The sequence below is a fragment of the Octopus bimaculoides genome, chromosome 10, assembly GCF_001194135.2.
Source record: "Octopus bimaculoides isolate UCB-OBI-ISO-001 chromosome 10, ASM119413v2, whole genome shotgun sequence".
Lineage (NCBI taxonomy): Eukaryota > Metazoa > Mollusca > Cephalopoda > Octopoda > Octopodidae > Octopus > Octopus bimaculoides.
The window spans coordinates 63,653,769-63,662,896 of NC_068990.1; the positions used below are offsets into that span (position 1 = coordinate 63,653,769).

At 36.2% G+C, this 9,128-nt stretch overlaps 1 protein-coding gene across 5 annotated transcripts in view; it reads right to left on the bottom strand.

Annotated features, from left to right (window-relative positions):
- LOC106877715 (uncharacterized) overlaps positions 1-7,837 on the bottom strand; it is a 61,388-nt gene extending 53,551 nt beyond the window's left edge. The window contains exons 1-2 of one of the 5 annotated variants that reach the window (XM_052971247.1): positions 5,328-5,958; positions 791-931 (exon numbers count right to left, since the gene is read on the bottom strand). The gene's annotated coding sequence lies outside the window, so the exon portion shown is untranslated. Of the gene's footprint in view, positions 1-790; positions 932-5,039; positions 5,254-5,327; positions 5,959-7,727 lie in introns of those variants that run through there. The other 4 variants (XM_052971245.1, XM_052971251.1, XM_014926671.2 and 1 more) reach the window with 4 other exon arrangements.
- Between the last annotated feature and the right edge of the window lie 1,291 nt (positions 7,838-9,128).

A 9,128-nucleotide genomic window follows, 5' to 3' on the forward strand; every position in this document is an offset into this window, starting at 1 on the left:
ATATATATATATATATATACGATGGGCTTCTTCCAGTTTCCGTCTACCAAATCCACTCTCAAGGCTTTCGTCGGCCCGAGTCTATTATAGAAGACACTTGTCCAAGGTGCAAACCAGTGGCACTAAACTCGGAACCACGTGACTGAGATGCAAGCTTCTTACCACACAGCAACGTCTGTGCATACACACACACACACACACAAATATATATATGTACATGTATATATACATATAATGCTTCCTGTATAGATATATATATACATATGTATGTATGTATGTATGTATGTATGTATACGTATTTGCACCCATGCACATTGATGAAGTGAAAGTCGCTTTCAGCCTACTTTTGTATTAGAAAATTAGTTAATATTGATTAATACAACGTGCTTTTACTGTTCAATGAATAATCGACCAGAGATGGTTAAACAGACACCATTAATAAGTGAAATATTTAAAGAATTCTTTAACATCCAGTAAACAATTTTGATTCAAGTAAATTATTACACAATGCCATAATAAGAAAGCAAAAACTTGAGCTCAAATTCATACGGTCATATACACAAATAAATAAGTGTGAGCGTGCATGTGTGTGGACACGTACGCATATTTTATAAACTATATAATAGATATGTGTTTGCATGTGTCTGGTTAAATTCCATGTGGTGAAAATGGGACATTTTGTTGCCTTTTACGGGGTTCAGACACTTTTAATATACATAGGTGGGCTGAAAAGTTTATAAGCCGGCTATGAAGGAGTGATGCTAGAGCTGTGAAATCTTGCATACATTACCTTCAACTCTACTTATAAATTACTACATTGTTTCTTTCCAGGTAAACAGATATCTGACTGTTCAAAGAAGATTCCAAAAGTAACTGGTAGCGACTTCTCTTGGAAATGGAGAAAATTTGGCATCGTGGTGTTATCAAATACCTGCAGACAAAAGGTTTAGCCCTCAAATGACATTCATACTGACATGGTTACGTTATCAACAGTGCATAAATGGGAAGATGAACTTAAGAGGAGAAGGGAGGGTATTGAAGATGACTCATGGCCTGGACATCCTGCAACTGCTAAAACCAAGAAAAAACATTGATCATGTTCACCACATAGTGATAGATGACAGGCAATTACCTATAAATTAAATAGCCAAGGCTATTAGAATATTTGGTGGAATAGTTGAGACTATTGTGCACAATGAATTTAGCCTGATCGGGGTTTCTGCTCGACGGATGCCACAACTTCTGACACATGATCAAAGACGCATCAGGCTGAGCAGATGAAGGGAAATCTGACACTGAACATTTCCTAACCCAGGATGAGTGTTGACTTCATCACTTTGAACCAACCCATACAGTGAAAAACACCCGTCCTCACCTGTTGCGAAGAAGGCCAAAGTCGTTTCACTCTTTCAGTCAAGGCAGAATAACACCGGTCTTTTTGAGAACTTGTCTATGTGATAAATTTCATATATATTATACATATTACATATACCATAAGTATTACATAAAGAAAGATAGACAGACATACAGACAAACAGACAGACATACAGACAGACAGACAGACAGACAGACAGACAGACAGACAGACAGACAGACAGACAGATAGATAGATAGATAGACAGATAGATAGATAGATAGATAGATAGATAGATAGATAGATAGATAGATAGATAGATCGTATATATATATCGTATATATTATATATTACATATCTTTTGTTTAACAACAGACACAGTAAATTCTGGTAACTGATTTATGGGGTTTATAGTTCGGACGTTGAAGGTGGAAATGAGGAAACACTTTTTTACATTTCGACAGGTTAGGTTTTGAGCTTGGCTTCTTTACTGACATTTCGAACACAGTGGCCGAAGTCTCAACCCCATCAGAATGCATTCCTTGTTGAGCCACATGATGGGCGATGCGGCTTAAGCGTCTGATATGAGAAAGGGTCATGCTTGTCTTTCGTTAGCTGAATATCTCAACTAGAAACGCCACACCTATAGATGTTGCAGTAGTTGCTTCAATGAACTGGATACTTGGCCGTTGACTTTGTAAGTTCTTTCGCCCAGATTATTTTGTGTGTTTTACCCTTGGTAGGTATCAGCTTCTCCACAGAAACAAACGCATTCATCATGCTGCTTCCAATAGCTTCTCCGTATCCCTGGTCCGAGGATTTTCACCATTGAGGTTTTCTCCTCGTGTGTGATTATTTTGATGTCACTCCTGGTCCTAGTCCTGTCTAGTATGGATAGCCCTACCAAGAGAGGAACTCCTACCAACATAGCTTTTGGGATCATTGGAGCACGCATATAAGCATATAAAAAATATAGAAAATGGAAGAAATACTTCTTCCATACGGTATCTTAAAGGGAAGTGTGAACGCCATCATTATGTTGCATAGAAATACTCTATAGTTCGTTCTCTAGGTGGAGACACAGAGTTCTTTGACATAGTGGCTGATGTCTTCTAACGTGATACCTTTGCATCCTACCTGTTCATTATATTTCTAGGTTATGTTCTCCACACCGTTTAGATGAGATGAAAGACAAAGGATCCACTCTTCAACCAGCCAAAATTAAACGTTTCCCAACTGTGTCCATCACAGATGCTGATTGTGCTAATGACTTGGTGCTGCTAGCAGATGAAGTTTGTGATGCACAGTCTCTTTTGCACAGCTTTGAAAGTGCTGATAAAGGTATTGGTCTTTATTTTCAATTCAGGCAAGATAGAATATATGATGTACAAACAAAGCGGCAACATTAAAATCTGGAAAATTTTTGAAAGATTCAAACGAATTTAGGAATTAAAACTGCAAAGGAAGATTTGTTCGCAAATGATGTTCATCGGGTGAGATCATCGGGTGAGATCATCAGTCACGTTTTTTCTTTGGAAACTGAAGCATGGTTACGCAAACGTTGGCAGACCACATCAAACTTTGCGAGGATTCCGAGTGCACCCGAGATAACTTATCACGTGCAATGGCGGACTGACAGACTCAAGAGAACGAGTCACGGCGATCCGTGCAATAAGTACGACCGGATGTTGATGGTGATGATGATGATGTATATTACATATAGCATACGTGTAGGGTATATATATATATCTTAAATATCATGTATATACGTAGATAATATATACGTATATGTATAATATATAATATATTTATATAAATATATATATATATATATTTATTCATATATGTATACATATATATTACATATAATTTACACACATATGTTATATATATATGCATATATAATGTGTGTATATGTATTTACATGTATATATAATGCATGTATATATATATGTGTGTGTGTATGCATATATGTATTTATATATGTATGTGTGTGTGTATGTATGTATGTATTATGTATCTATGTATGTATGTATGTATGTATGTATGCATGTATGCATGCATGTATGCATGTATGTATGTATGTATGTATGTATGTATGTACACTGGTTTATGTCGTACAAATGAGAGGTGGGTGCTTCAAACATGTAGAGGATATGACTCTTTAATTGAAACTGACACAGAGTTTGTATCGCGACTCGTACTTCGTGTCACTGTCCCTGCCTGAAGATCACAATGGCAGGAAACTCGAGCCATGTGACAAATATTCAATTTCAGTTTCAATTATGTCTCAGTTGCAACAACTGACAGGAATCATCAGCAAGTGGTTGAATTGATTCGGGCAAACAGATGTGTCTCAATCCATGATCTTGATGCAAAATTGGACTATGGCCACAAAAAATACAGAAGATAGTAGAAGACAGCATGTGATAAGTGACTAAGTGGATGCCATAGCAGTTGACATCCGACTCGAACAAGAGAAAGTCAGAAGCCTTCTCATATCAACTTTATCGTATTTGAAGCTAATAACACACTTATTTCTGATGATCCAGAAACAAAGCTTAAGTCATGGATTAGAATCACACCTTTTCTCCAAGTCCTTAGGAATTCAAGAGACACTTGAACGTTATGGTAACCGTTTGGAAGAACGACGAAGGCGTCATTCACCTTAACGTTTTGGATCATAGTCATACTGCGAACGCAGACGGCACGTTAAGACACTCTGGAAGTTGAGGGAAGCTGTTAAAAGGAAAAAGACTGCGCAAGAATCTGTAAATGATTCAATGCGCAACCACACGAATCTTTGGCAACAAACTTAGCAATTAGGCAACCACCTTAATGCCGAGTTCTGGTGCCCTCTGATTTCCACTCGACCATTCCAATAAAGGACAGACTTCGAAGACAAATATTTGATGTCACAGATGAGGTGAAAGTGACTGCGAAGAAGAGTCATGTATGAAACACTATACACAATGACAATCTGTCATACATTATTAAGTTGAACTCTGTGAAATATAATTTAAAAAGATAGACTAGCTGTCAAATTAATAGTACAATGAGGAAAGCTTGAAATTTAAAAGGTCAAGTTGAAATAAGATACCCTTTAAACAATGCTGGGAAAATTGTATATTTAACATTATTCCTCGGTAATATTACAGAAATATCGAACAAAATCAGTTGAATGACTTTATAAAGCATTTTATATGAATACAATGAGAGTAAGTAAGAAATATAGCATGCAATTACTATAAAAGAATTTTTTTTTAATGTGCCCCAGCATGGCCGCAGCCTCAAGGCTGGAACATATAAAAGAATAACTGGCATTCCATCGTTAACGACAACGAGGTTGCTTCGATCAACGGAACGTCCTGGTCGTGAAATTAACGCGCATGTGGCTGAGCGCTCCACAAACTCGTGTACCCTTAACGTAGTTCTCAGAGACGTTCAGCGTGACATAGTGTGACAAGGCCAGCCCTTTGAAATACAGGTACTACTCATTTTTATTAGCTGAGTGGACTGGAGCATAATGAAATAAAGTTTCTTGCTAATGGACACAACACGTTGCCAGGAATCGAACTCACGACATTGCGATAATGAGCCGAATACTCCTAATCACTAAGCCACGCGCCTTCACAATAAACAACTATAAGCAAATAATAAAAAAAAGTATATATTACACTATTACCTTCAACATTGTTCGAAATTCTTGTCGCTACAGACAGGAATTGTATTGTAGGTAAACTTCACCAAAACAAGCATGAGTCAATGAACAGCATATTGTTTCACGAAAACTTCACAAATCAGAAACGCATTGCTATCCATATATATACATGCATGCATATATGCATGTATGTATGTGTGTATGCATGTATGTATGTATGTATGTATGTATGTATGTACATACAAACATAATACAGATAAGCCAACAGTGTAATCTTTATAACAACAATTACAGAAATTTTATCCAACCTACCGTTATGCTTCCGTGTCGTACAATAGTGACGTGTGTGTTTGTACATTTATAAGTACGTATTGGAAGTTCATGTTTAATTACGTGCATAGTAGCAGCAGTCAAACACCAGCAGCAGCGGCGGTGACGGTAGTAGTAGTAGTAGTAGTAGTAGTAGTAGTAGTAGTTTTATCACTTTTATGTCTGAGTTCGAATGACGGGGATTTGTCAGCATAAGTTCAGTTCCGTTTGGTGTTTAATCTAATATACACCAATAGAGGATTACTAATGAAATTAGAATGGTGGTACTGACCCCACTTTGTGTCTCTGAATCATTTCTGAATTGCTGACAACAATTTTTTTTTTTTTTTTTTTATGTTCTGTGTGATCAATATCTTAGTGCTTTGGACGAGTCAGTTCTTTTTTTACTAAGATTTCAGCGCTGCTGAAAGTATATTTACGTTTCTAAGTATATATAAGTGGAATACATGCATGTGCATGTACAGTGCATTCATTATGTGAACAGGTCGTCTTAAAATATTGGGAGAGATTACAGCTAAAGCTATATGTGAGTGAGAGAAATATCAAGTGCGTGATTGTGTATATTTTATGAGCGCACGCGTATAACAGCAACGCAACTAATAAACTATCGTTAACCTGTTGAGACAAGGTAGGGCGAGAGTAAGATGTTTACACCTGCCAGCAATGTCTAGTGATATATGTGTGTGTCTGTGTCTGTGTGTGCGCGCGCGCGCGTGCGTATGTATACGTGCGCGTGTGTGTACAAGCAAATAGACAGTCAGTGACTGAATACAGAGGCAATAAAAAGCGAACCACTGTGCTAGTAAACAGAAAATCACCCGGGTAACATAAATAAGAAATATGTTAAGAAATCAGAAATAGAAATAGCTGTGTTCTAAGATACGTCTGTAGCCAAAGTATTGTCCAGCTAAACCTCTCGTTGAAATAGTCAAGAATGAAAATGATTAATGTTATTCTCAAGAAATAGTCTGAAACTCAAAGTAGCTGAAAATACTGTTTACTGGTAAATAAGCTCCTCGAGATGTTTTACTTATTTCGTTGCATAAATAATTAGAATTAGGGAGTTATGTATCAGCGACGACAACCAGTTTAAGTTTCATTTCTTCCGATCACAAAACGGTCACCTATTAGTAAAGACACCTACGGTCCTCGGCTGCTTGTCTTTACTGCATATGGGTCGCAGCACTTATTAAAGTTTATACTGCTTAATAATAAATTAAAATTTAAGTCTAAATATAGCTACCTTAGCTCTAGTTGCGAATATTTCTCATTATTGTTTCAAGGCAGACACAAATAATGTAGTTTATAACAGTTGCAAATCGAAATAAAATGGAAATGTCTATAATCCTCTCACCACATAGTGTAAAGTTGGAAACTTAGTCAAATGAAATTCTAATGAAGCGAAATTCTTTCGGTGATTTCAAACTCTAATTGCAATAAAAACTGAGTTTCAATAAGGCTTCCCTTATCAAAACATTCAAATGCCTGTGAAAGTGCTTAATTGAAATCTTGCATCCGTAGGTGGAATGCATTTAAGAAAATTCTGTTTCATAGCTACAGGCCTTGACATGCATCCACAATTGTTGTAATAGTTTTCGTTAATCTCTCTCTCTCTCTTTCTCTCGCTCTTTCTCTTTCTCTCTTTCTCTCTCTCTCTCTCTCTCTCTCTCTCTCTCTCTCTCTCTCTCTCTCTCTCTCTCTCTCTCTTTCCCCTTTACCTATCTACCCTTGTCTCTCATTACATTATAAATATTCAATATCTCAACAAAATTCTTGACTTCAATGGGAATATATTTTATTATTGTTTTCTAATCGACGAAAGTTTACTTACGTCACCGTAAAATTCACATTTAAGAAAGGATATTTTAATTGTTATACTTGGGGATGCACTATATGTTTGGTCTTTACTTCAGCTTTATTATTATTTTTGTTTCTTTGTCAAAATTCTCTTGTCACACGTCATTGTGCCCTCTTAGGTGACCCTTTATCCCACGTGTCTCCTCTTGCTTTGATTTGTCAATTTTGTCTTTCTGTGGTCTGTATCCTTATCTGCGCATGCATTTGTCTGTATCTGTGTGTATGTGTGTGTGTGTGTGTGTGTGTGTGTCGATGTGTTTAGTATGTGTGTTTTGTGAGCGTGTATATGAGTTTGCTTTTTGGTTTCCTTTAGAGTCTTTTATAGCTGAATGCAAAATAATACTTCACAAGTTGAATCGGGTTTTGAACCAACATAGTGGATGCTAAAATTTACCATTTAGATGCTCTAATGCTAACTTTAATATGAAATTATTATTCTTGCTATCTTACGGATGAAAGACTTGTATCTTTAACTTTTTTCTTTTATGTCTATATTCCTTAAATTTAAGTTAAATTGCTACTCACGTTTCTGGCAGAGCTTCAGTCTTGTCGCAGACGAGATGATGCTAAATTTCTTTTCTCCCTATTGATCATGTGCAATGCGTTTTAGAAACCTACAGTTAGATCTTTTAGTAGTGTATCGCTTGTTTTTTTTAAGCAGTGTGCTTCACTGTCTTCTAAAAAAAAACTGGAATCTAAATATACATTCCAGAGATGATCATCCTCCCCATCATACAAGTCTGGATATTGTGTAACTTACAGATATAATTTAATGGTGTAAAGGAATCGGAGCACAAGTGTTAAAATGGTTAGTAATTTTGAGGGAGAGGGAAATCTATTACCTCGAATCCAGTTCTCACCTAGTGCTAATCTTGTCAACCACGAAAGTTAAAAGGATAAGTGAACTTCAATAGCATTTGAGCTCAGAACGCAAAGAGTTGCGAAGCATGTTGTGCGTCGCTGAAACGACTCTTGCCGCCTTAAAAATGACCTTACGTTTTAAGCTTTGAAGTAATGCAATTGCCATTACATAATATGGTGTTTTGCTTCTGATAATCACTTCTAAATGTAAAACTATGTCTCTTCTAAAGCCTCTACATATTAAACTCTACAGAAGGGTGTTTCATGATGAAATATAAATCAGGAAAATATTTTGAGACTCCAGAGAATGCATAAGATCGCTCTTCCTCTAAAATAGTTCTTTCCTTAGTCATAAACGGGTAAGTATACTTACACGTTCACACGTATATGTGTGCGTGTATTTATCTATATGTCCACACATATACAGTGAAAAGGTTTAAAGATCCACATGTTCACAATAAATCTTGTGTAGAGGATTAAACCAGTCACATTGTTACCGTAGTCCCTCAACGTTTCAGCTTTTCTAAGAGTATGTCAACTTAATGTTATTTATAACTCTGATATTCTTGGTCCTTCCTTCTAAATGTTCACTGGTTATGTAAACTGCATTACCTTTGTTACTAGTCTTGCGGCGATAATTTTCATTTAATATTGCACAGACTTGAACGATCTCATGTACTTGTTTCATTTTTATTTTCGTAATACAGCAAGTTGATTAATGTAATAACTGTACCAGTTATCGAAATGATCGTAACTGATTAGTAAATGTAATATCATCACATTTAGTCCTTTCATTGTTTGATTTTATACTCTACAGATATGCACTGTTCCTATAATATGTACGTGTCCGGATTTTCAGTTTGTATAAAACATTTTAAATTAACTGGACGCTATTTCTTCTCTATACATCCTACTAACCAAAATTTCGCATAATGTGCTGACAGAGGTATCTGTATGATATTTTAAACTCATGTTTCTTTCGATATGTGTGTGTGTGTGTGTGTGTGTGTGTGTGTGTATGTGTGTGTGTGTGTGTGTACATATATATATATGCATATATGTATG